Here is a 21934-nt window from a genome sequence, read left to right on the forward strand (position 1 = left end):
TTTTTAAAATCCCTTAAATCCATCTAACTCTTCTTTTTTTTTTGAGACACACACACACACACACACACACACACACACACAGGGAGAGAGACAGAGAGAGAGAGAGAGAGAGAGAGAGAAAGTTTTTATTTATTTTTTTTAGTTTTCTGCGGACACAACATCTTTATTTGTATGTGGTGCTGAGGGTCGAACCCAGGCCACATGCCAGGCCTGCGAGCTACCGCTTGAGCCACTTCCCCAGCCCTCCATCTAATTCTTAATTGATTAATTTATTCATATTACATTTAAATCTTCTCTATTCCCATTATTTTATTAATTTATTTCTGGTTGCTTTATATAATTTTCTTTCTCCTATTGTTAATGTTCATTGTTTGGCATTTTTCTGTAGTGGTAAGGCTCATTTTTGTATCTACTCTAAGTTTTTTTTTTTTTTTATGTTTTCATCATGGTAGTTATTGTCTTTTTGTTTAACAGAGTACTGTAGTTAATTCATTGTATGGCTGCACAATGGTGATTAATTCCCCCAGTTTTTATTTGTCTGAGAAAGACTTTATTTCTTCTTCATTTATGAAGCATGGTTGTTATGTTTGGATATGAGGTGTTCCCCAAAAGCTCACCATTAGATTATGAAAGCTATAACCTTATCAGTAAATTAACCCACTTAATAAATTAATAATTTGAAAGGTTTACTGTACTGGGTGATGACTGTAGTCAGATACGGTGTGGTGGAAAGACATAGGTCACTGGGGATTTGCTCTTGGGGAATATATTTCAATCATGGCACCTAATTCTTCCTCTGCTTTCTAGCTGTCTTGAGCTGAGCAACTTCTACCATGCCTTCTGCCATAATGTTCTGCCTCACTTAGGGCCCAGAGTATTGGAATCAGTCATCATGGATTGAACTTCAGAAACCATGAGCCAAAACTCTTCCTCTGATACATTCTTTATCATCTCCCCAGTGAAGGTAGTTGGGAAAGGTGGAGGAGGTTTTGTTTTGTTTTGTTTTGTTTCTCAGAATATTAGTAGATTTTAAGATAATCTTGTACTTAAGGCAAAAGTAAGTTGGCTGGAAATGTGGAGTAAGACCACAGGACAAAAATAAGGGACCCAAGAAAGATTGTCCACATGAACCATAATGGATTTAATCCATCTTCTTGATTTTTTAAACTATTGCTCTTAAAAACTTTGGTACAAGGACATGTCCATATCACTTTTAAGGATAGGTTCTTCTATCATAGGCTACTGTGCCATTCTGTTTCTGCTTTACTCATAAGACAGTGATAACATTTTTTATGTGGAAGGAAAAAAATTATACATACATAGAAATTCTTACGAAGTGAGTTATTTTCAGAATTCTCCCATACTTTTGAACATTGTGTAGGAGAATGCCTGTTTCTATTACCTTAATGAACATGTATTTTTATGGTAGGTTGATATAAATTTAAAAGTTTCTGGTTTTAAAATTTAACTTCACAGTTAAGTTTCTTTGCTCATCATTCACAGCGTGAATCAGGTACTGCCAAATTGTCAAAAATCTCTCAGCCATGCCAGAAAGTAGTGAAAATAAATACTAATGTAAATATATCTCTGAAATTTTTAAGATTTATATATTTATGTATAAATTTTTGCATTCACTGTATTAAAGAGGTCATTAACACAGAAATAAAACTTTCTTTAATCTTTAGGTTGTATAATCTTCATTTAGTTTTGGTAAAAATGGATTTGATGTCAGAGAACTCAACATTTTCTCAAGTGTTACAGTAAGCTCTAATAAGCTCACAAAGTCACTTATGTAGCATTATTAGATTAAATAGAGTGTAGAATTAAATTTTAATTTCAAATAATTAATGATATATATAATAATAAGTATACACATATATATGCAAACATATGCATATATGTGTGTGTATATGTATGTATGTGTGTGTGTGTGTGTGTGTATATATATATATATATATATATATATATATATATATATATATAATTGTAAGTATGTCCCAGATACTTAGTTATTTTAAAAAAATGATATTTTTTAGTTGAAATTTAAATTTAACTTAAGTGTCCCATATTTTTATTTTGCTATATTTTCAACATTATACTAAAAGACATACAATATTGAGTATATATATATAAAATTTATAATTAGATATCTATGAATAAACTCACAGAGTAAATTAGTCTTTTTTTAATGTGACCTATTGATGTACTCACTAGGTTCTATATAACAAATACCACATGCTTAGACACATACCCTTGACACACACCTGGACATGGCAAAACTCTTTTACTCTAAACTTTAATTCTGTGTGACCATAAACACCTTCTTGATATATGATAAGCCAGAGATGTATGCATGTGTGTGTATGTTTGTGTGTGCATTTATACCTGTGGGTATATTTGTATATAACTGATAGGGAGGTAAAGAGAGAGAGGATGTTAGTCAATATCCCTTCAGGTAGCACTTAATGACTAACATGCAAGGAGTTAGGGAGTCAGTGTTTCCGCATCTTTGCTGTAGTTTCCCATAGTGGTCATTGTACTGTCTCCTGTGTCTTCCTGTCTTTTCCTTAATGATTCTCTGACCCTATTATTTTAGTAGGGTAATAGTGTATGGAATCTCAAGATCAAATAAACTGCTTGGACTCAAATCCTCATTTTAGTGTTTGTTTCCAGCAAATCTAAATCAGATTTTACAAATTAAAATACTCTTATTGTGGTTGGTTATGAACCCTACTGTAGAGTCTTTCCAGAATAATATGTCCCACCTATCCTAACAACCAACACCTGTGATACTTGTGAAGGATTTTGGTTCCGATGCCGAGTGACAGATTTTTCTAAATAAGAACTAACTATATTTGGGTCTCAGATACCAAAGAACATGATATATACCACCTTCCTCCACACCAGGATTTATGGTCACTGCTCTAAGACCTACTGTTGTTAGGGTAAAAGAGTCCTTGTTTATGTTTCTGTTGACTCAGATTACATGTGAAATATTTAAAAATATTTCATCATAAAAAAACACTTGTCTCAAAAATAAAATTCCAGTTCTGACTCTGACACATGTTGTAAAATCTTGTGCAAATGTATCAACTCTTTAAAACTCTGCTTCCTCATTTGTAAAATTTATACAGTATTCATTTAGAGTGACTCCCTAAGTTGCTATTTTATATATCTTTATTCTACATATTTTAATTTATATTATAACTGTAACAGGGTGGACTTCATTGAAAACAGTGATTATTTTTTAATCTTCTTTTCAGAGTGGAGTTTTTCATCCCAAAGATATTTTACCTTAATTAGAGATCAAATTGTAGGATTAATTTCTATCTTGCTGAATATGCTTTCTGTTTCAAATTGTTCCTTAATCTTGCCACCTTTCTTTCTATGAAAACCCTGACCTTAAATTTTACATGTGAATGACTTATATATGTTACTTACATAAACATAGATGATTTTATGTGTATATATTTGTGTAAAGAATGAATTCAAATATCATTAGATTATGTAATACTATCAACAATGTCTTGTATTAAGGAAAATCATCTATTATAATAAGACTTACTTATCTTACATTATTGTGTTCTGATACATCTATTTGTATCTAATCCTTCAGTATGATATTTTATTTCTTATTAATAATGATTTATGCTCATGCAGATATTGTAGGAGAGACAAACTTCTATCTCTTATAGGATTTGGTCTAAACCAGAGAATTAAAATGGTGTAAGAAAGATTAACAGGAGAAACTCGCACATAAATTTATTAAATTTGCATTTTGGAGTACTTGAAAGCCCTCATAAGGAAATAAAGATCGAAAGAGGTGGTAAAATCTGAATTCTTTTAATTTTAGTTGAAGAAACAAACACAATGTAAAAAAAGTAACAAAATTATGAGGGCAAGCAAAATGGAGAGAAAAATGATTTTGTCAAAAACTGCCTGGACAGAATTCTAGTTTCAGCTTTCCACCCTTACTGATGACAATCTTACTTTTCTTCTGGTAGAAGGAGGATATAAGGGGATTCTATCTCCATTTAGAAAGAATATTGTTGGGAAGAGTCAAATGTCCTGACCCAACCAGTTGCTTTGGATTTTAAAATACATTTTAGTCAAAACAATCTTTATGCCAAATAGTATGTTTATGCATAGCATAATCTGTCATCCTTCAATATGAAAAGAGTCAGCTGCTTTATTGGTTCTTTTCGTTAAGACCAAAGAAATCATTATGTGCTACCATATGCTTTTTACATTTAATAATTTTTAACAAGTATCCTAGGAAATATTATATGTTCTTTTAGTTTAGAAATTATTTTGGAAGATGATTAAGGTTCATTGTCAAATTCTTTGCCAGATGTGCATCACTTGAATTATCAGCATCAAGGAGTTCTAGGTACTGTGCTTACTTATTATGGAAGAAGTTTGAAAAATCAGATTACATGTGAAAGATTTAAAAATATTTCTACTTTACAATTCATTATAGAAATTGTAATTTAGGTATTTTAGCAGATAGGCTTGTGTAGTATTTCAGAGTCACTAAAAGAAAACAATTACACTTTTGTTTACATTTACTGAAAATAATTGGAATCTTCTTTTTTTTTTTTTTTTAGAGAGAGAGACAGAGAGAATTTCTTTAATATTTATTTTTTAGTTTTCGGTGGACACAACATCTTATTTTTATGTGGTGCTGAGGATCGAACCCAGCAACCTGCGCGTGCCAGGCAAGCATGTAACCCCTTGAGCCACATCCCCAGCCCCAAGAATTGTAATCTTTCAGAAGAAGAAATCATTTAACAAAATTGAGAGTCTTTACTAACTATATCATGTTGAAATTAAAAATAATTATTTTTTATTATCAAAAATTTTGAAAATAGTTGAGTAATATATTTAAAAATAGATTTCTCTGATTTTTTTTCCACTGGTCTTTGTAGAGATTTACATTTTTAAACAATACATTATCTTCTGCAAAAAAGGAAGAAAATTAACCTAGAAAATTATCAAGAAAAATGGTTAGAAAGCATTATTCTTAGTAAATTTTGGTTTCTTTATTTCTCAATTCACTTTGTACATTGCTTTTAAGTGATATGCTTATTTTAATTATCATTATTCAGCAGGGTGACTTAACTTTCTTAGTGATAAAATGAAGGAAAATTTATGAAGGACAAACAAAAGCTTATTAGTTTCCGTCTGACTCCATTGTTTTTCACAAATAAGTTAAGAAAGGTATTTTCAATTTTATCAACTTTTCTCTAATTTTATGATTTGAAGCATATCATGGGAAATCAGAATCTTTTGATTCTAATATCCTTTGGCTATCTTCTTAATAGTGTCATGTCCCTTCAGTCAAATGGATTATTAAACATTTCAGTTATTGAGAATTATAAACTATTTTGTTTCACAAGTGTGGGAAGGTTGGGTTGATTACTCAGGGATGTGAATTACATCAATTTACAGCTTTAAAGTAAGGACCAAGTCTGTGTGTTCCCTCTCTATTATTATCCTACTTGTGTGAGTAAAATAGAATTAGCAGAAGATTTCATAAAGTGCTTTGGAGATAAATTCTAGCAAAGTCTAAGTATCAAGAGAGATTCATGTTTGTCTCAGTACTTTAGGAATTTTGAACTTTAGGTATTATGTTCGGAGGTTCCTTGACTTATGATGAGGTTTCTCCTGTTAAATCCATTGTAAATTCAAAGCACGGTACATTGAAAATCCACTTAATACACGTACCCTGCCAAACATTGTAGTTTATAAACATAGTATACTGTATTGTTCATTTACATGTGTGATCCCACAGCTGACTGGGAGCTGTGGTTTATTGATTCTCCTCACCATCAGAAGAGACTATTTTAATTAGTATTCATAGCCTGGAAAGAGATCATATAACTTCAAAATATAATTTTAACTGAATGCATGTCACTTCTGCATCATTATAAAAATAGCAAGTTGAACCATTGTACATTGGGAACCATCTGTACTTATATTACGTTTTTTAATTGTCATTATTCAGAAAACTGCTTAATGGAGCAGAATGGCCCCTCAATCAGCATATGAAAAACTTAGATTCATTTCTCTCATATTTTCATATTAGTTAGATGAACCTTGTAATTTTATAGTGTCTTGCCTACATAACAAAGTGGTTGTACATCTAAAAGTCTTAAATAGTATGGTTTAGATATGAGGTATCCCCCCACACCTCATATGTGACACAATGCAAGAATATTCAGAGGTTAAATGATTAAATTATGAGAGCCGTAACCTAAATGGTGGATCAATTTACTTAAATGGAATAACTGGGGGATAAATATAGGCAAGTAGGGTGTGGATGGAGAAAAAAGGCCAATGGGGGCCTGACTGTGTGAGTCATCCTTTGTCCCTGGTGAGAAGAGCTCGCTTTCTGCTTCCTGGATGTCAAGTCCTATGAGCTACTTTCTTCCATCTGGCCCCTTCCATCATGATGTCTGCCTAACTTTGGGCCCAGATCCAGGGGGTCAGTCAGCCTCTGAAACCATGAGCCAAAATAAACTTTTCCTCTTCCAAGTTGTTCTTGCCAAGTATTTTGGTTACAGAGATGAAAAGCTGATGAAAGAGCTTGAAAAGCCACTGGAAAATTGAATTATGTATTTATGTTTATACTAATTAAGCTTCTTATAAAATTTCTTTGAAACCTCCTATTTGATCTAAATAGATGCTGAGACAATTAAGAACTACAGTTGCATTACATTGTTTAAATTATCAAATTTCTTATTCATTTCAGAATAGGTTTAGCCACTTGGGTTATCCAAAAGCAAACAGGAATTTCACAGCTCCACACATTTTGCTGTACATATAAATTATCCAGCTCATTGTGTTTAACTAAAGAGGAGCTCAACAGATATTACTAATTATTTTATAATTAAACAGAAGATAAGAACAAGAATTGGAAGTGATTTGATGCAGCACATATACCTGAGCTCATTAATTCTAAAAGTACAAACTCAGTGTGCCAACTGGATATTCCCAAATATGGGTGAGTATGGAAAATGCAATGCTAGTCAGAAGAAGAGGTATAGGTGTTTGTCAAAACAATTTCTGCAAATGTAGGACATCACCAAATTTTGGAGTAGTGAAAGTCACAATATGAACACTGAAAAAAGCACCAAAATGTAGTTAGGAGAATAGTGTCACAGAATAGGTTTTTTGACAATATGGGTATCAAATAATTACCTGGACCAAAAAAGTGGAAGAAGCAATGGAAAATAATTTATTATCTAATGCATATAAGAAAAATGAAACATGGAGCAGACAAGGGAACCCAGCATTTTATTGTATCTTCTACATTATTATTAATGGGAGAATTGTGGGCAGCAACAAATGATTCTAAAGGTTAAAAAACTTAAAAACATATCCTCAGACAGGTTGATGCATGAGACACTATTATGAGACTGTAATATGGAATCATAATGAATTTTTATAAGATTTCACTCCTGGTTTTGGCCATAACACAGGATTTAACCCTGGCTACACCCTGCAGCTATAACATTAATCATGTTCTAAGCTATGTGCTTGAAAGAGTGATAAAACCCATATTTCTTTTCAACTCTGCAAGAAGAGTTTGTTAATATCTTCTATGTATTTGATCTAATGAAGGGATGGTAGAATCACCTTTAGCTTTAAATAACTTTAATGAGTCCTGCTTTCTAATTACCAAGGGAAAACATGCAGACATAGTCATAGTTCAGGATGCTCTATGGATTCTTAAGTTTGCAATAGACCGTCAATTATATTAATAATCTGTAATGGTATGGCAGAGAGAAATAAGCTCTCTAAAATCCTATCTCATGTATTATTTTTATATTATCATCATCTTCATCATCACCATCATTATGAACCTTGCTCTTTGCATATGTCAAGCTTCATTCTTTGAGTTAATCATGTGAATAATCCTTTTTATTTAATTGCTCTTAAGTGTAGCAATTCATAGTATGAGAGTCTAGTTCCTGATGATTTGTAATTCCCCAACCATCACATTTTAAGAAATCTCCTGAAAAATGTCACACATAATCCTATCATGTATCTATTGTAAAATTGAAGCTTAATTTTGCTGGATACAAGATTCTTGGTTGGATCCCATTATCTTTCAGCATTTGAAATACATTGTTCCAGGATCTTCTAGCTTTCAGAGTCTGTTTTGAAAAATCTGCCATTAACCTAATTGGTTTACTCCTAAATATGTTCTGCTTTCTTTCTCTTATGGCTTTTTAAATTCTCTCCTTGTTCTGTATGGTGGGCATTTTCATTATAATGTGTCTTGGTGTGGATCTATTGTGGTTTTGTACATTTGGCATCCTGTAGGCTTCTAGGATTTGGATTTCCGTTTCATTTTTCATGTCTGGAAAGTTTTCTAAAAATTATTTCATTGAAGTGGTTGCTCATTCTTTTGATTTGGACCTCTATACCTTCCTCTATCCCAATAACTCTTAAATTTGGTTTCTTAATGTTATCCCATATTTCTTGGATGTTCTGCTCATGGTTTCTTATCAGCTTTTCTGAACTGTCTACAATCTTTTTGATGTGATATACTTTCTCTTCATTATCTAATGTTCTGGCTTCTAAGTGTTCTACTATGCTGGTGATACTCTCATTTGAGTTTCTAATTTTGGTTTACTAATTCTTTAATTTTCAGGATTTCTGTTTTTTTAATAACCTCTATCTCCTTGTAGAGTTGATCTTTTGCTTATTGGATTTGTTTATGTAATTCATTGTCAAAGTGATCTTTCATTGTCTGCATTTGCTGTCTAAGGTCTTCCTTAAGACTACAGATCATCTGAACTATGTATATCTTGAAATCTTTATCAGAAATTTTTTCTGCTCTAGCTATTATCTCCTCTATTTTTAAATTGTCCTGCATTGTTTGTGGCCCTTTCTTTCCTTGTTTTTTCATATTGCTCTGTGTGACTGTTATTATTTTTCTCCTATAAATTTGTATTGCTCTTGAATAGTTCTGAGATCTCTCCTTTGTGATGGGAGACAATGTCTACAGATGTTGGATTCAATTGTACTTTACAATATATTCATAAGCTTCATCAAAGGCATACAGATTCTGGTGGCATATAGAGAACTGAGGGTCGGTCATAGGACTCTATGTTTAGGGGGAAAGATATGACAGTATGGGGGTTAATATATCTTAGTTACTTTGGAGGAGAGCTCTAATGACAGGGGTTATTAACAGGAGAATAGACAGGAGGTATTTTAGGGTGGATAAGTACATGGGTGGACAATAAGAAGCATAGAAACAATCACCTATTTGCATTTAGTAATTTACATGTAGTAGAAGTAGTAATACTTTGGGAGGTTGGGAGAGGAAGAGGAGAAAAGAAAGTAAAAAGAAAAGAAGAAGAAAATAGAGAGAAAAAGGAATAAAAAAAGAGAGAGTAAAGAAAGATAAAAAGATAAAAATGAAAGAAGGAAAAAGAAAAGAGAAAATAGTAATAATAATGCACTCTTAGAATTCCATTTTTTCTCTTTCAGTAGGTGGTGTTGTGTATTCCAGGTTGAGTCACTGCCCTCAAGGTGGTAGAAGCAATCTGTGTGAGGCAGCTCTCCCTCCCCTGCCAGTTGCCTCTCCAATCCCAGTCTCTTTGGGTTGTTCCTGGTCTCTATCTCCCTCACGTCTCCTGCACACCATGTTCCGAATACTAGGACTCTTCTCTGCAGCCCTGTGTTCACTCTGGGCTTGTGTTGCCCTAGTTGCCCTGCTTTCCTAATCAACTGGGGGCTACCTCTGTGTTGGGAAGTCACCAGGTCTTCACAGCTCGTGGAGAGGGGGAGTTGGAACCCAGCAACCTGTCCTGTCTTATTCCTCTAATAGCCCTGTGCACTGAGAGCTGGGGAGAAAGGTTTCGTTTATCATAGCTCCGGGAGGGGTAGTTGGAGATCTGACACCTTTTCAGTTTCACTTGGCTCTGAAATTGACGCCCACCGAGAGCTGGCAAGAAAAGTTTTGAGTTATCACAGCTGGGTAGATGGGAGACTGGAAATCACACACCTGTTCAGTCGCCAATCTCGGCTGTCTGCTACACTCACCAAAAGCTGATGCAGTAGATTTTCCAAGATGGTGATTACCCATTTCTGAGCCAGGGTGTCCAGTGAGGTGGGGGGGCTATGCTGTTCATCCACTATGCCCCAAGTTCAGTCTTTGGTCTGGTGCCCTGTGGTGACGTGCGTCACAGTCTGGCGAGCTCTGATCTTAAATACTCTGTGAGCCTGTGTATGCTGCCAGACCTCCACAGCGCTCACCTCCACTCCTCAGAGTCCGTTCCTGGACTGCGCTGATGATGGCTGGCTTCCACACAGAGTAACTCGGGTATTCTCGTGTTTTGGCCTGCCCTTGTGACAAACCACTGTTTAAAATCCTGTCACAAGCTCCATGAAGCTTAAATTCGTGAATGGGGGGCTCCTATGCTAAAAAGTGACCAACCACTCACACAGAGTCACACCAGTACAAGTTCTCCTGTACTCTGCCATCTTGTCCTTCTCCCACAGTGACTCTTGAAACTCTTGTGTATCTAGGAATCCAAGGGATTTTTTCCTCTAACATAATAATCAGTAATTTGATGTACTTTCAAGTCCTTTGGCCTGGTTTGATTATTTTTAAAATTATTATGTATCATTAGTAGAAATAGAAAATCATAATTATATTAATAAATTATGTTCTATTTACTTCTTGCTTTTGGATAAAGCACTTCTAAACATGTTTAAAATTCTCTGTTATAATACATTTAGAATCAGTTTAATTTAATTGCTAAGAAGAAAAGCTTTGTCCTGACTTCGCTTTTAAACTTTGCTCCCTTGATCACATATATGTGCAAATGAATTTGAAATACATAAGACCACAAATACTGCAAAACCTCAATGCAATGGCCTATTTATAGAATATGCGGAAGACACAGTATGTTTGTAAATAGTTATATAAAATATCAGAAAATTATCTCTGTGATTAAAAATAGAAGGGGACTCATTTTTATAATTCTGTGTTTCACATTTGTTTTAATATAAATGCTAGAGGAGCTGAAGGCCTAGAATTTTCCACTAACCCCTTGTAAGAGTTTTGACTATTAATTCCTCCTCCTCACCACTCTTTCTAAACTCAGTCTGAACAGCTTACTGGTGCTAAAGTGAATGTACAGGTCTACAAACCTTTTACATGAGGAAATTGATCTATATCTGAAATTAGAACAGTTAAAACTGAACTTTAACTTGCCTACCTCAGCTTAACATATAAATGCCTATTTGCTGTTCCCCAAAAGAACTGACAGGTTGATGTATTCACATGCTGTAGTATTTTAAATAAACACTTGAACTAATGACTTTAAACACAAACCATCTTGTCTCAAGTTCCCAACATCAGATCTCTTCTGTTTATCCAGTTGTAATACTCCTTGAGAAATAGACATGAGGATATCCAGTCATGTCTGAGAAACCTATCAGCTTCCTTGGTGTGGGTAAATCAACAGCAAACTTCCTTTGAAAAATGAAGTGGGGGAAATCAAATCTATTCATTATTTTTTTTTTCTATAGTAAAAACTCTCGGACTCTTTAGCCATTTATCATCCGAGTACTTTCTCTGCCTTCTCTAAAAAAAGTGGTTCTCAAGCTCTAGCATGTATGTGAATCATCTGGACGGCTTCTTATACACACCAAAGATTCTTCTGACTTAGTATTTCTAGGGTAGATCCTGAGAATTTATGTTTATTAGAGGTGTTTCCAGTTTGCAGTGATGCTAATGTTTCAGGGAATACCACTTAGAACTATTGCTCTTGCTCTTGGATTGTTTTTACTCTAGGAAATAGTTGAATCAAGCATACAGATTATAGAATCTTCTACATTTTTTTTTTCAGGAAAAGCTTAGCAGAGGACACATATAATGTTCTTTTTAAACACTTGGGCAGTAATTGAAATTTTGAACATTTTTGCAAGTATCCCACAAGACACCCCAAAATAATGTTCAAAAGAACAAATAATTTTAAAAGTTGCTTATTATTGAAGTCATCTACCTTATTATATACTAGTGCAGAGAACCTGGGCATGGTTCAAGCACATCTTTAATCTCAATTACTTCGGGTGGCTGAAAAAGAAGGAGTGTATGTCTGAGCCCACCTGGGTAATTTAGTGAGACCCTGTATCAAAATTAAGTTGAAAAATAGGGCTAGAATGTAGTTCAGAGGTAGAGCCCTGGGTTCAAGTTCCATTGCTATTCACAAAGTGTTTCAATTAGTGGTTTATATAGTTTTATATTTAAATTTTATGTTTAAATTCTCTAACTAGAAACCTCACTTGATTGTTTTAAACAGAAATTTGAATGTGCAATAATTTGTAAAATAAAACAGTATAATTTTAAGAGGGAAACTAATGCTTACTCTATAATGTAAAAGTAAGTTATATTGAAAATGAATAGATGTGATTTCCCCCACTTCATTTTTCAAAGGAAGTTTGCTGTTGATTTACCCACACCATTATATATATATATATATATATATATATATATATATATATATATATATATATTTTTTTTTTTTTTTTTTGTACCAGGGATTGAACCTGGTACAAACAACTGAGCTACATCCAACCTTTTCCTCCAACCCTTTTTTGTATTTTATTTAGAGACAGGGTCTCACTGGGTTTCTTAGGGCCTCGCTAAATTGCTGACGCTGACTTTGAACTCCACGTCCTTAGCCTCTGTCTCCCCAGCCACTTGGATTACAGGTGTGCTCCACTGCACCAGACGAAAGGGAACTTCTTAAATATAATCAAACCCTAAAATAAGTAAGTAGTTTATCAGATGTGGATGGGTATTTGTTTGTTTGCTTTTGTTTCTTTTTCTATTTTAAATTTTCAGGTCACTTAGTTTCTGTCTGTAGACATTTTTAAATAACCTCTTTGAAAACATGTTGACATTATGTCATGTAAAATATGCAGATATGATCATCATCAGGTAAAATGAGGCTAAGTTTCTCTTTACTTTTTAGTGTGTACCTACATAGTCTTCCACTATGAGCTTACCCATTCCTTACACATTCTAATTTGTATGTAACTATGAATAAATAGCCTTTATTTTTGGTGCCATTTGTTAGAGAAACATTTTTGAGTCAATCATTCAGTTTCCTTCTCTTCTCCCTGTACATGCAATACTAATATTTTATCTCTCAATCAATTCCATGCTAATCTTTCTGTCAACATATGCCTAAACTATTGAACAATGAAAATCAACACATTTATTTCCTCAAAATAACACAATTAGAAAACTTTGTAAAACTTTTTTTATTTCACTATCAGTGAAATATGGTGAGATGAATGATTATTTTAATCAGCTTTTTCAATGCTGTGACCAAATGATCCAACAAGAACAATTTTAAAGGAGGAAAAGTTTCAGAGGTCTCAGTTCAGAGATAGCCAACTTCATTCCTGGAGTCTCTAACTGAGGGTAGAAGTACATCATGACAGAAGATGGTGGAGGGAAGCTGCTCACATGGTGATCAGAAGGCAGAGAGACAATTCACTGGCTCAATACAAAATACATATCTCAAAGGCATGCCCAGGGTGCTCATCTCCTTCCACACCCTACCTGTCTTCAGTCACCACTCACTTAATTCCCATCAGGAAATTAATTCATTGATGGGTTAAGGTCTTCTTAACCCAGTCACTTCACCTCTTGGAATGTTTCAAGCACAAGATTTGGGGAGCACCTAATATTTAAATCATAATAATGATCAATTTGTTCAAGAACAATCATCCTTATTCATATTTACAGTAGGATCTAAAAGTCTATTTCACATTTTCTTCACTCTATCACTTAAGATGGAGCCACATAATTTTCTCTAAAATGACATACAGTTCTATTATTTGACAATAGAAACTTAAGCATCATTATTGCTCTATTCCCTCAAATGTACAAATACACATGCCAGTGATGTGTGAACTGTTATCAAGATGTAATATCTATCAACACACTTGCTTAGAGATTCTAGATTCTGTCAGTAATAACATAATAGGTGAAATAACTGAGTCTACCAACTGCAAATTCATCAATTAAAAATATTCACCTAGAATATCCAAATATCAATTTCCTCCTAAGGCAGAATTTCAAGCTAAGATTAAACCTTTATTAACACTGCAGTGTTTCAAACACACTTTGAAGTTAATAATTTGTTCTTTGTGCACTTTCCTTCTCTTCTGTGTGCATTCATCCTAATTGGTGAAATGATACAACCGCTTAGCAAGCTGGAATCTAGTCACCTTGAACACTTTCTCTCTCTACGGGGTAAAATGTAGGCAATCATTGGACCACAATGATTATGTTTAAGTGTCTTTTGAATTTACCCACTTGACTTCATTGCCATCCGTGCAATGTAATGTAGCACTATACTCATAATCAATTATTTTAATGTTTACTCGCTATAGTAATTTTTGCAACAATGTAAGTTTTTGGGAGGTATCATGACTGTTATCCAAACCACTCAACCATCTAAAACTTGTTACATTGTCTCAAATGTTCTAGATCAGTAAATATTTGTTAAGTTAATGAGTGAACACATTTTTACTACCACTAATTTTTGCCAGGTTCCCTTTCTGTTTTACTGAATGTGGTAGGACACGAAACATGTCAGTAAATTAAGTGTGAGTGCTATGTTCATTTTGGTCATTAAAAAAAACAAAACAAAACAAAACAAAACAACTATAGCTCCAGCAGACAAATGTGTTAGAGAGCTGCCTGATTTTGCTCTTCTTTGTCTCTACTGGATGAACTCCAGGTAGATGCTGCTTTATCAGTTTGGAGCCAGAAAACTGATGAAAACAGTCCATGATGGAAATGTAATGTGAGAGAAATAAATCTTTGTAAGCCAGTGAGATTTAGAGGATCATTTGTTGCCTCTATACTGCTACCTTATGCTGCCAGAGGGCTGGTGAAAACATTAACTACTTATTTTTATTCTGACCTTATGCTATCCAAATTCTATTTTTTCTCTCTCTCCATTAAATGCCTTCCTTTGAAGTCAAATGGCATAATTGAAGTCTATGCAATCCATATCAGAATAATGGTGTATATCATATATAATAGAATGCATATGATATAATGAAAAAAATGATATTGATACATAGTTATTTTAAAAGATCAAAAATATTTATGATATTATTTTATATGCTTTATTAACATGTGGAATATAAGATTTAATGGCATCTAGTAGTTACTTAATTTGCATATCATGGTAAAAGTATATGATTAAAATACTCATTATTCCTATTTCTGAACTGTTGCAGAAACTGTCAACATTACCATGACTTAAATTCTTATTTATAAGAAAATGCTGTTTTACAGAGAGAGGGGTCATTAAAACTGAGGCAATATGTTTTTCTTATTCAAGTTCAAAGGAAGCTTGAGTTCTATCCACAGATATCCAACAGAGTTTGGGGACTCCAAAGAAGGAGTTGGTGATGCAACAGAGAGAAGTTTGTCAGAGAAAAAAAGATATGGAGGCTCTAACCAAAACTCTAAAGTGGTTTCTAAAAGACTAAGTAAAAAGGAATGGATTCTAGTTACTTCTCGTTAGAATGATGCATAAATAGAAAATGTCCATTAAAAAAAAAAAAACAGTTTTCATAGTGTGCTAAAAGATTCAAGACAAGCTATCTTATCAATCTTATCAGTTTCTTCAGAACTTTTGATAAGTTACCAAATGAAGATCAGAAAGTAAGTTTAATATTTAAAGCCTAAGAAAAATATTAAGAGAAAATAGTGAATGAACATAAAATATTAACTTTTCAAAATGGGCATCTGTTCTTGTTATGGATTTAATGCTGAGCTGCTGCTTATTTCATAACAGCAAATCATCCATCACGTCATGAATGTACTTGCCACACCAAGGAACTATCACTTCTATTAGTCTGAGTAAGTTGAATGGAGTCCTCTTCAGCTCAGTAGCATCCAAGTACACACATATGTCACAGTATGTTTGTGTTGCGTAGAAAATAAGTTCAAAAGCATCCACTTTTAATAATGTACTTGGTGAAGTATTAAATTTAACTCCTTTAGTTGCATTTATTTTTTTCTTTTTTTATATTACATTTTATTTTTTTTTTGACATATCATATTTCATATAGTAGATTCAAGTGGATTATGAACTCCCATTTTTACCCCAAATACAGATTGCAGAATCACATCGGTTACACATCCACATTTTTACATAATGCCCTATTAGTAACTGTTGTATTCTGCTACCTTTCCTATCCTCTACTATCCCCCCTCCCCTCCCCTCCCCTCCCCTCCCTTCCCATCTTCTCCCTCTACCCCATCTACTGTAATTCATTTCCCTCCTTGTTTATTTTCCCCTTCCCCTCACAACCTCTTATATGTAATTTTGTATAACATTGAGGGTCTCCCTCCATTTCCATGCAATTTCTCTTTTCTCTCCCTTTCCCTCCCACCTCATGTCTCTGTTTAATATTAATCTTTTCTTCTTGCTCTTTCTCCCTACTCTGTTCTTAGTTGCTCTCATTATATCAAAGAAGACATTAGGTATTTGTTTTTTAGGGATTGGCTAGCTTCAATAAACATAATCTGCTCTAGTGCCATTCATTTCCCTGCAAATTCCATGATTTTGTCATTTTTTTAGTGCTGCATAATACTCCATGGTGTATAAATGCCACATTTTTTTTAATCCATTCATCTATTGAAGGGCATCTGGGTTGGTCCCACAGTCTACCAATTGTGAATTGTGCTGCTATGAACATCGATGTGGCAGTATCTCTGTGGTACGCTCTTTTAAGATCTTCAGGGAATAGTCCGAGAAGGGCAATGGCTGGGTCAAATGGTGGTTCCATTCCCAGCTTTCCCAGGAATCTCCATACTGCTTTCCAAATTGGCCGCAACAGTTTGCAGTTCCACCAGCAATGTACAAGAGCACCCTTTTCCCCACATCCTCGCCAGCACTTGTTGTTGTTTGACTTCAGAATGGCTGCCAATCTTACTGGAGTGAGATGGTATCTTAGGGTGGTTTTGATTTGCATTTCTCTGACTGCTAGAGATGGTGAGCTTTTTTTCATGTACTTGTTGATTGGTTGTATGTCCTCCTCTGAGAAGTGTCTATTCAGGTCCTTGGCCCATTTGTTGATTGGGTTATTTGTTATCTTATTATCTATTTTTTTGAGTTCTTTGTATATTCTGGATATTAGGGCTGTATCTGAAGTGTGAGGAGTAAATATTTGTTCCCATGGTGTAGGCTCCCTATTTACCTCCCTTATTGTTTCTCTTGCTGAGAAAAAACTTTTCAGTTTAAGTAAGTCCCATTTGTTGATTCTTGTTATTAACTCTTGTGCTATGGGTGTCCTATTAAGGAATTTGGAGACCGACCCCACAATATGTAGATCGGAGCCAACTTTTTCTTCTATCAGACGCAGAGTCTCTGATTTGATATCTAACTCCTTGATCCACTTTGAGTTAACTTTTGTGCATAGCGAGAGGAGGGGATTCAGTTTCATTTTGTTGCATATGGATTTCTAGTTTTCCCAACACCATTTGTTGAAGATGCTATCCTTCCTCCATTGCATGCTTTTAGCTCCTTTATCAAATATAAGATAGTTGTAGCTTTGTGGATTAGTCTCTGTGTCCTCTATTCTGTACCATTGGTCCACCCGCCTGTTTTGGTACCAGTACCATGCTGTTTTTGTTACTATTGCTCTGTAATATAGTTTGAAATCTGGTATCGCTATACCGCCTGATTCACACTTCCTGCTTAGAATTGCTTTTGCTATTCTGGGTCTTTTATTTTTCCATATGAATTTCATGATTGCTTTATCTATTTCTACAAGAAATGCCTTTGGGATTTTGATTGGCATTGCATTAAACCTATAGAGAACTTTTGGTAATATCGCCATTTTGATGATGTTAGTTCTGCCTATCCATGAACAGGATATATTTTTTCATCTTCTAAGATCTTCTTCTATTTCTCTTTAGGGTTCTGTAGTTTTCATTGTATAAATCTTTCACCTCTTTTGTTAGGTTGGTTCCCAAGTATTTTATTTTTTTTGAGGATATTGTGAATGGAGTGTTTTTCCTCATTTCCGTTTCAGAAGTATTGTCGCTGATATACAGAAATGCCTTTGATTTATGCGTGTTGATTTTATATCCTGCCATTTTGCTGAATTCATTTATTAGTTCTAGAAGTTTTTTTGTAGACCCTTTTGGGTCTTCTAGGTATAGAATCATGTCATCTGCAAACAGTGATAATTTAAGTTCTTCTTTTCCTATTTTTATGCCTTTAATTTCTTTAGTCTGTCTAATTGCTCTGGCCAGTGTTTCGAGAACTATATTGAATAGAAGTGGTGATAGAGGGCATCCCTGTCTTGTTCCAGATTTTAGAGGGAATGCCTTCAATTTTTCTCCATTCAGAACGATGCTAGCCTGAGGCTTAGCATAGATAGCTTTTACAATGTCGAGGAAAGTTTCTGTTATCCCTAGTTTTTCTAATATTTTGAACATAAAGGGATGCTGTACTTTGTCAAATGCTTTTTCTGCGTCTATCGAGATGATCATATGGTTCTTATCTTTAAGCCTATTTATGTGGTGAATAACATTTATTGATTTCCATATATTGAACCATCCTTGCATCCCAGGGATGAATCCTACTTGATCATGGTGCACAATTTTTTTGATGTGCCTTTGTATCTGATTCGCCAGAATTTTATTGAGAATTTTTGCATCTAGGTTCATCAGAGATATTCATCTGTAGTTTTCTTTCTTAGAGGTGTCTTTGTCTGGTTTCAGAATCAGGGTGATGTTGGCCTCATAGAATGAATTTGGCAGAGCTCCCTCTTTTTCTATTTCCTGAAATAACTTGAAAAGTATTGGTATTAATTCTTCTTTAAAGGTTTTGTAAAACTCCACTGTATACCCATCCGGTCCTGGGCTTTTCTTGGTTGGTATTCTTTTGATTGCTTCTTCTATTTCATCCATTGAAATTGGTCTGTTTAAATTGTGTGTATCCTCCTGACTCAGTCTGGGCAAATCATATGACTTAAGAAATTTATCGATGTCTTCACTATCTTCTATTTTATTGGAATATAGGTTTTCAAAATAATTTCTAATTGTCTTCTGTATTTCTGTAGCATCTGTTGTGATATTGCCTTTTTCATCCCGTATGTTAGTAATTTTAGTTCTCTCTCTTCTTCTCTTCGTTAGCATGGCTAAGGGTCTGTCGATCTTATTTATTTTTTCGAAGAACCAACTTTTAGTTTTGTCAATTTTTTCAATAGTTTCTTTTGTTTCAATTTCATTGATTTCTGCTCTGATTTTAATTATTTCTTGCCTTCTGCTACATTTGCTGTTGTTTTGCTCTTCCTTTTCTAGGGCTTTGAGATGAAGTGTGAGCTCATTTATTTGTTGGTTTTTCCTTTTTTTGAGGAATGACCTCCAGGCGATGAATTTCCCTCTTAAAACTGCTTTCATTGTGTCCCATAGATTCCTATACGTTGTGTCTGTATTTTCATTTATTTCTAAGAATTTTTTGATTTCCTCCTTTATGTCTTCTGTAACCCATTGATCATTCAGTAACATATTGTTCATTTTCCATGTGATGTAGGGTTTTTCCTTCCTTCTTTTATTATTGATTTCCAGTTTCATTCCATTATGATCAGATAAAATGCATGGTATTATCTCCACCCCTTTATATTTATTGAGGGTTGCCCTATGGCATAATATATGGTCTATTTTTGAGAAGGATCCATGTGCTGCTGAGAAAAAAGTATATCCACTTGATGATGGTTGATATATTCTATATATGTCAGTTAAGTCTAGGTTATTGATTGTGATATTGAGTTCTATAGTTTCTTTATTCAACTTTTGTTTGGAGGATCTGTCCAATGGTGAGAGAGGTGTGTTAAAGTCACTCATAATTATTGTGTTGTGGTCTATTTGATTCTTGAACTTGAGGAGAATTTGTTTTATGAACATCACAGTACCATTATTTGGTGCATAAATATTGATAATTGTTATGTCTTGTTGGTGAATGGTTCCTTTCAACAGTATATAATGTCCTTCCTTATCCCTTTGGATTAACTTAGTCTTGAAGTCGATTTTATTCGATATGAGGATGGCCACCCCTGCTTGCTTCCAAGGACCGTGTGCGTGGTATATTTTTTCCCACCCTTTCACCTTCAGCCTGTGTATGTCTTTTCCAATCAGATGTGTCTCCTGGATGCAACATATTGTTGGATTTGTTTTTTTAATCCATGTTACCAGCCTATGTCGCTTTATTGGAGAGTTTAAGCCATTAACGTTTAGAGTTACTATTGATATATGGTTTGTACTGCCAGGCATGTTTGATTATTTATCTTTTTTTTTTTTTTAAATTTAGTTTGTTTCTCTATGATTAGCTTCCCCCTCTGACCTCTGACATTACTGAGGCACTTCCCACTGATGGTTTTGGTTGTTGTTTTTCATTTTTTCTTCGTGTAGTGTTTTGCTCAGGACGCTTTGCAATGCTGGTTTTCTGGCTGCAAATTCTTTTAGCTTTTGTTTATCATGAAAGATTTTTATTTCGTTGTCATACCTGAAGCTTAATTTTGCTGAATACAGAATTCTTGGTTGGCATCCATTGTCTTTCAGTGTTTGAAATATGTTATTCCAGGATCTTCTCGCTTTCAGCATCTTTGATGAAAAATCCGTTGTTAACCTTATTGGTTTACCCCTGAATGTAATCTGTCTCCTTTCTCTTGTAGCTTTGAATATTTTCTCTTTGTTCTGTATATTGGCTATCTTCACAACAATGTGTCTTGGCGTTGGTCTACTGTGATTTTGTGTGCTCGGTGTTCTATATGCATCTACAATTTGTATTTCTGCTTCTTTTTTTATTTCTGGAAATTTTTCTGTAATTATTTCATTCAGAAGGTTACTCATTCCCTTGGTTCGATTCTCTGTACCTTCCTCTATCCCTATGACTCGTATGTTTGGTTTTTTAATGTTATCCCATATCTCTTGGATGTTTTTCTCGTGATTTTTTACCAGCCTTTCTGAGTTGGCTAGACTCTTTTCAAGATGATATATTTTGTCTTCATTATCTGACATTCTGGCTTCTACTTGCTCCATTCTGTTAGTGATGCTCTCAATTGAGTTTTTAATTTGGTTTATCGTTTCCTTCATTTCTAGAATTATTGTTTGATTATTTTTTATAATCTCTATCTCCTGATCAAGATGCTTTACTTCTTCTTTTATCTGTTTATGTAATTCATTTTCAATGTGTTCTTTCACTGTTTGGATTTGCTGTCTCGTATCCTCTTTAAGGTTCCATTTCATCTGTCTAATGTGTTCCTTGAGTTCTTTGTATGACCATTTTTCTGGTGACTCTAGGTCCTCCTGAATATTTAGGCTGTCCTTCATTGTTTGTACTCCCTTTCTTCCTTGCTTTTTTTATGCTGCTCATGCTACTTCTTGTTCTGTTTGATTGCTGAGTTACTGTTGACTCTTATAAATTTATTTGATGCTTGGGAGGAAAGCTATTAGAAGGGAAGGGAAGAAGTCACTAAAGAGAATGAGGGTAGGCAAGTAGATTTCAAGAATGGGGGAATAAGAACATTGAAAAGAGATGAAAAGACAAAAAAAATAGAAAATAAGGGAAGAAAGAAAAAAATAAAAAAAATAATAATGCTAATAAAAAAGAAAGTTAAAATTTAAAAAAGGTAATAATAATAATAAAAATTTTAAAAAGTTTAAAAAAATTTAAAAACATTAAAAAAAGTTAAAGGACAAAAACCACAAAAAACAAAATGAAAATGAAAGAAAGAAAAGAAAAGAAAAAAAAAAACCCAAATTAAAAAACAACAACAACAACAATAATAATAGTAATAATAAATGCAGTCATAGAGTTCGATTAACTTCTCTTCCAGTAGGTGGAGCTGTGCCCACTGG

This window comes from Callospermophilus lateralis, chromosome 5, assembly GCF_048772815.1.
Source record: "Callospermophilus lateralis isolate mCalLat2 chromosome 5, mCalLat2.hap1, whole genome shotgun sequence".
In the NCBI taxonomy this organism is placed as follows: domain Eukaryota; kingdom Metazoa; phylum Chordata; class Mammalia; order Rodentia; family Sciuridae; genus Callospermophilus; species Callospermophilus lateralis.